We start from the raw sequence: 6,353 nt of genomic DNA, 5'->3' as shown, positions 1-6,353 counted from the left end.
TTTTACGGCCGGTTGCCCTTCCTGACGCGAGATTTTAAATCACAAGAATCTGTTTTACAACAGGATGCCCTTCTAGGATTTTAAATAGCAGTATCTAGCCTCTTACATCATACACTATTGTTTTGCGGTCGGTTGCCCTTCCTGACGTGAGATTTTAAATCACAAGAATCTGTTTTACAACTGAATGCCCTTCTAGGATTTTTAATAGCAGTATCTAGCCTCTTACATCATACACTATTGTTTTCGACCGGTTGCCCTTCCTGACGTCAAAGAACTGGGATTAAGAATCTGTTTTACAACTAGTTGTTCTTTATAACACGAGAATCGGGGTTTTACAGCTAGATGCTCAAAGCAGTATCTATCCTCTTACATCATACACTATTGTTTCACGGTATAGCCGGTTGCCCTTCCTGACGCGAAATTTTAAATCACAAGAATCTGTTTTACGACTGGTTGCCCTTCCTGACGCAAAACTGGCAGTATCTAGCCTCTTACATCATACAGTATTGTTTTCGACCGGTTGCCCTTCCTGACGTCAAAGAACTGGGATTAAGAATCTGTTTTACAACTTGTTGCCCTTTCTAACACGAGAATCGGGGTTTTACAGCTAGATGCTCTTCTTAGATTTTAAAAAGCAGTATCTAGCCTCTTACTTCATACACTATTGTTTCACGGTATGGCCGGTTGCCCTTCCTGACGCTGAAAGACCAGGATTTAGCCAGTTACCCTTCCTGATGTAACAAGACTAGGATTTATTTTTTAGACTGCACTTAGCTAGAAATAGCCACACGAAATTATTATATAGAAAGAGAATTGCTGGGCGGATGACAGCTGACGCAAGAGTGCGGCACGGTGCTCTGTAGTTTAAAGATGGCGGATGACAGCTGACGCAAGAGGGCAGCACGGTGTTCTGTAGTTTAAAGATGGTGGATGACAGCGCATAGGTTTGTTTCCAAACAAGAGAATGTAGAATTTTTCAAATTGCCGCCGCCACATTTCAAAGGTATCTAGCTAAAGAGTGCAGCACTGAGGTTTGTGATGCAAGATGGCGGATGATAGCTGTCAGAAAAAAGCACGAGAGTTTGTAGAGTACGTGGAATTTACCGCCACCACAAAGAGGGCAGCACTGTGCTCAAAGATGGCTGCTGTCACGTGGAATTGTCTACCACCACATTTCAAAGGTATCTAGCTAAAGAGGGCAGCACGGTGTTCTGTGGATTAAAGATGGCGGATGACAGCTGACGAAATTGCCCGCATGAGGGCAGCACGGTGCTCTGTTCATTAAAAGATGGCGGATGACAGCTAACGAAATTGCCCCACATGAGGGCAGCACGGTGCTCTGTTCATTAAAGATGGTGGATGACAGCTAACGAAATTGCCCCGCATGAGGGCAGCACGGTGCTCTGTTCATTAAAGATGGTGGATGACAGCTAACGAAATTGCCCGCATGATAGCAGCATAGTGCTCTGTTGGTTAAAGATGGCGGGTGACAGCTGTCAAAAGAGCATGTGGCTTTGTTTCCAAACAAGAGCACGTGGAATTTGCCGCCATAACAAAGAGGGCAGCACTGTACTCTGTTGCTTAAAGATGGCGGATGATGGCTGTCAAAAAAAAGCCCGTGGGTTTGTTTCCAAACAAGAGCATGTAGAATTTGCCGCCACCACATAGAGGGTAGCACGGTGCTCAAAGATGGCTGCTGTCAAAAAGCATTTTTCAAATTATCCGCCACCACATTTCAAAGGTATCTAGCTAAAGATGGCAGCACGGTGCTCTCTTGATTAAAGATGGCGGATGATAGCTAACAGAACTTTTCAAATTGCCCGCTACTACATGCTTAAGGTAGTAGCTATAAAGAGGGCAGCACGGTGTTCTGTGGATTAAAGATGGCGGATGACAGCTGTCAAAAAAGCACGTGGCTTTATTTCCAAACAAGAGCACGTGGAATTTGCTGCCACCACATTTCAAAGGTATCTAGCTAAAGAGGGCAGCACTGTGCTCTGTTGATTAAAGATGGCGGATGACGGTTGTCAAAAAAGCGCGTGAGTTTGTTTCCAAACAAGAGCATGTAGAATTTGCCGCCACCACATAGAGGCAGCACGGTGCTCTCTTGATTAAAGATGGCTGCTGTCATGTGGAATTGCCTGCCACCACATTTCAAAGGTATCTAGCTAAAGAGGGCAGCACGGTGCTCAAAGATGGCTGCTGTCAAAAAGCATTTTTCAAATTATCCGCCACCACATTTCAAAGGTAAGTAGCTAAAGAGGGCAGCACTGTGCTCTGTTGATTAAAGATGGCGGATGACAGCTGTCAAAAAAGCACGTGGATTTGTTTCCAAACAAGAGTACGTGGAATTTGCCGCCACCACAAAGAGGGCAGCACTGTGCTCAAAGATGACTGCTGTCACGTGGAATTGTCTGCCATCACAGGTATCTAGCTAAAGAGGGCAGCACTGAGGTTTGCGATGCAAGATGGCTGCTGTCAAAAAGCATTTTTCAAATTATCCGCCACCACATTTCAAAGGTAAGTAGCTAAAGAGGGCAGCACTGTGCTCTATAGATTAAAGACGGCGGATGTCAGCTGCACGTGGATTTGTTTATCTCACGCTAGTGAGGTTAAGTTGGTAGCACTAAGGTTTAGGCCCGCCAAGATGACAGCACTGCCGATGACAGGTGACGAATTTACATCTACTACGATAAAGAGGGCAGCACAGTGCTCTGTGGTTTAGCCCCAGGGGCTCTAAACTTTGGAGCGTGGGTTGGCGACCACGGGGCCCTCAGCTGAGTCCTGGCATTGCTTCCACTTACTCTTGCCAGGCTCCTCACTTTCATCTATCCTATCCGACCTCTCTTGGTCAACTCTTGTTCTTTTCCGACCCCGACGCTATTAGGTTTGCGAGGGCTAGGGAGTCTTTCAATTTCACGCCCTTCTTGGCCCTTGTCTTCCTTTGGCCGATATCTTCTTTTTTCGAAGTATCGGACCCCTTCCATATTTTCCCTCTGATTAGTGTTATATAGAGGATGGTTGCCTAGTTGTACTTCCTCTTAAAACAATAATCACCACCACCACCTCTGTGGTTTAAAGATGGCGGATGACAGCTGTCAAAAAGCACGTGGCTGTCAATAAGCACGTGGCTTTGTTTACCACGTGCTAGTTAGGTTAAGTTGGTACTAGTGAGGTTTAGGCCCGTCAAGATGGCAGTACTGAGGTTAGCGATGCGTTGTTGTCTGTCAAAAAGCACGTGGCTGTCCAAAAACACGTGGCTTTGTTTACCTCGCGCTAGTTAGGTTAAGTTGGTACTACTGAGGTTTAGGCCCGTCAAGATGGCAGTACTGAGGTTAGCGATGCGTTGTTGTCGATGACAGCTGTCAAAAAGCACGTGGCTTTGTTTACAAATTCAAATTTCCCGCGGGTGGTGGAGGAGACCTCTGGGAGGCCTCTGGCTGTGGTGGTGGTGGAGGAGGCCTCTGGCTGTGGTGGTGGTGGAGGAGGAGGCCTCTGGGAGCCCGGTGGTGGTGGTGGCCGCAGAACTGTCCAATTATACTACTAGTGTATTACCTTCGGTAAGTATGCATGAAATTCTTCCACTCGGGTGACTGAGTTTGATAGTTATCCCTGCTCTATAGACTACGGTATGGCAGTTTCTCTTAAATTTTCTCCGGCATTGATTATATAACTGTATTGAGGTCCAAGGAAAGCTAAGTTCGTGACGTTGACCTCCTGCAAGAAAACTACGTCTAAATCATAATCTTTAATAAATTATTTTAGCAAGACCTGCTTGCTCTGACTTCGGAGGCAGTTCACATTCAGAGTACCGTAGCAGCTAACTACCGACGTCACAACTAAGCTTACCAAGAAAAATACATTAGCAGGTTCCATACTCGTTTGGCAATATCCAACAGCACGTAAATATTCTTCAGATTAGGTTTGCGGAAGACATTTACTTAATTTTATTACTTTCTTCCTATCATTCCCCTCAACCGGTCTTTTTAATCTTGGATCCCTGTGACTAACTGCTTGGTGGGATTTCGAATTGGTGGTTTCCATTTCCATTAAACTACCTTCGTCACCGCCTACTTTGTTTGTGCACTGTGCGGAATGCGTCTGCACAGACTGTGTGGTGGTGTCATTTTTTAAACCAGTCATGTCACTGTTAGGTGTCGGGAACTGTTCGCTGACAGGTTCACAAAGTTGTGTCTGGAGCTGTGAGGGCGGCTCTGATAGTACCGGTACATCATTTAACTGGGTATTATTTTCGTAGGTTGATGAGCTGAGCGACTGTTCCACTGGGGAATTTCTATCGCAAACAGGTTCTCTTGTCTCCTCAAGGTGGTTGTGTGCTGGCTGCACTACTTGTGTCTCTTCCTCTTCTGCCTGTTGTGCGGACGGTGTGTTTACATGTGAGTCTGGTGTATCAGCTGATCGTGTGTCCACCTCTGGAAAATCTGGGGTGAGTTGTGTTGTTGTTGAGAGGTATACGTTGCGCCGGTAGCTTCCCCAAGGCGGAAGTCAAGGTCGCCCAGGTTGGCTTGTCGGGTGTAGCAGGTGTTTGTACTGGTAAACGGCGCGTTGGGCACTCACTACGGTAATGGCCTATCTTACTGCAGCTGGCACAGGTTGGTGGTTGGTTATCATAACTTACTAAAGCCTTATTTTCTGCTATGTGTACGTAGGAAGGGATATGTTTATACTGCACGTATGCCATTGTGCACCTTATATCGAAAATTGGAACTCCACGTTTCATCACTTACTGAAAGTACAGTCCTGTACTGACGCAAAACGTCTGAAATGTGTCCATGAGATGTTTCAGTGGGGAGATTAAAAACTCTCACAAGTTTAATCCCTAGCCGGCCGAATCAACAGTTATTTTACTACGATAGCCATTGCTATGAACAAAATATTGCTCGCCTGCATAGTGCTTGAGAAGACGATCCAGTCTCTTGCCTCCTGCACTTAATAAAGACTTGTCGGGAAATTCCGTTGAGCTGTAATGTTTCGATGTTGGCTTCATCAAGTTCCAAATTTTCAAAAATCCACTCGTGGATTCCGTAGGGGGCTGGTCTTGGTATATCTCATTCTGTGAATGTGATGACAATTGTATTTTTCCTTTCAACTATCATCGTTCCGTAATGTCTTTAGTTACCTATGCGTATAATACACAAAACACTTAAACCAAACGGGCTTTCCTCACTTCACTGTACGGCTCCACACTTGCTCGAGATACGTGTTGCTCGTGCTAAGGCTAAAGCGGAACTGGTCTTGCACACGGCTGTAGTCCAAGTATTACATGTGTTTACCGGGGACTCGTCCTTCACCGCGAGAGTGAAAGATATTTTTATCCAGAATTTTAAATTGCCCGCTTTCAGATTATGTTTGTATTATTAGCTGATAGATGTCAGGTTTTACACAGGGAGTTTGGTTGAATTGTGAATATTCGTGTTTTACCTCATGTAGACATTATGACCCAAAAATAAGTATTCAAAAAAATACAAAATATAGTCATAATCGTAACGAACTGAAACCATTCTGAGGACAGCAGACAGTGGGATGTGAAACTACTCTGTTCCCAAATGCAGAGCTCTCTTTTTGCCATATGTTGCCAGTACCGTTAAAATTGAGGAAAGCAACGGGAAACAATCTCACTCCTCATTTTCCTAGTAAGCCTCTTCAGTGATGCCTTGGGGCTGAGGACTGAACACACCATTAAAATACGAAATGTGTTCTTTTGTTCAGGAATCACTTCATTCTGCAAGTCTTGTGTCGATCGAGCGATTGGCTGCGCAGCTTGCACTCGGGAGATAGTCGACATCCCTCTGGATGGTTTCACGTAATTTCCCAATATCACGCCAGGCAAATGCTTAGGGCCAAGGCGGCTCTCCCATCCCATTGGCACCCTAACACCTATCTGTGTCAGTGCGACGCAAAGTGAATCGTAAAAAAAAAAAAAAAAAAAAAAAAAATTAAAATTGTTCACTTTTCTACTTCCTTTCATATAAGAGGCTCTTCCCATGGTGACCACGGCGTCCGTAGCTGAGTCCTGATTATTCTTGCCACACTCCTCACTTTCAGCTACATTATCCATTCTCTTGTTCTTTTTAACCCCAACAGTATTAGTAGTCTTTTATTTTCATGTCCTTCATCACTTTTGTCTATCTTCGACCAAAACGAATTGTCGGATCCCTTCGTTTTCGACCCTCTGATTACTGTTAATACAGGATGGTTGGCTCTTAAAACAATAATCATCACCACCATCACTCTTTGTAGTCTAGATAGTGCGCGTTGAAAAATGTGGTTTCTTCCCCAAGCAGCACCGTTGTCTCCTTCCTTCTCCTCCACTTCAGTAGTCTTGTCTTACT

The sequence above is a fragment of the Anabrus simplex genome, chromosome 12, assembly GCF_040414725.1.
Source record: "Anabrus simplex isolate iqAnaSimp1 chromosome 12, ASM4041472v1, whole genome shotgun sequence".
NCBI lineage: Eukaryota > Metazoa > Arthropoda > Insecta > Orthoptera > Tettigoniidae > Anabrus > Anabrus simplex.
This window is presented reverse-complemented; position numbering follows the sequence as displayed.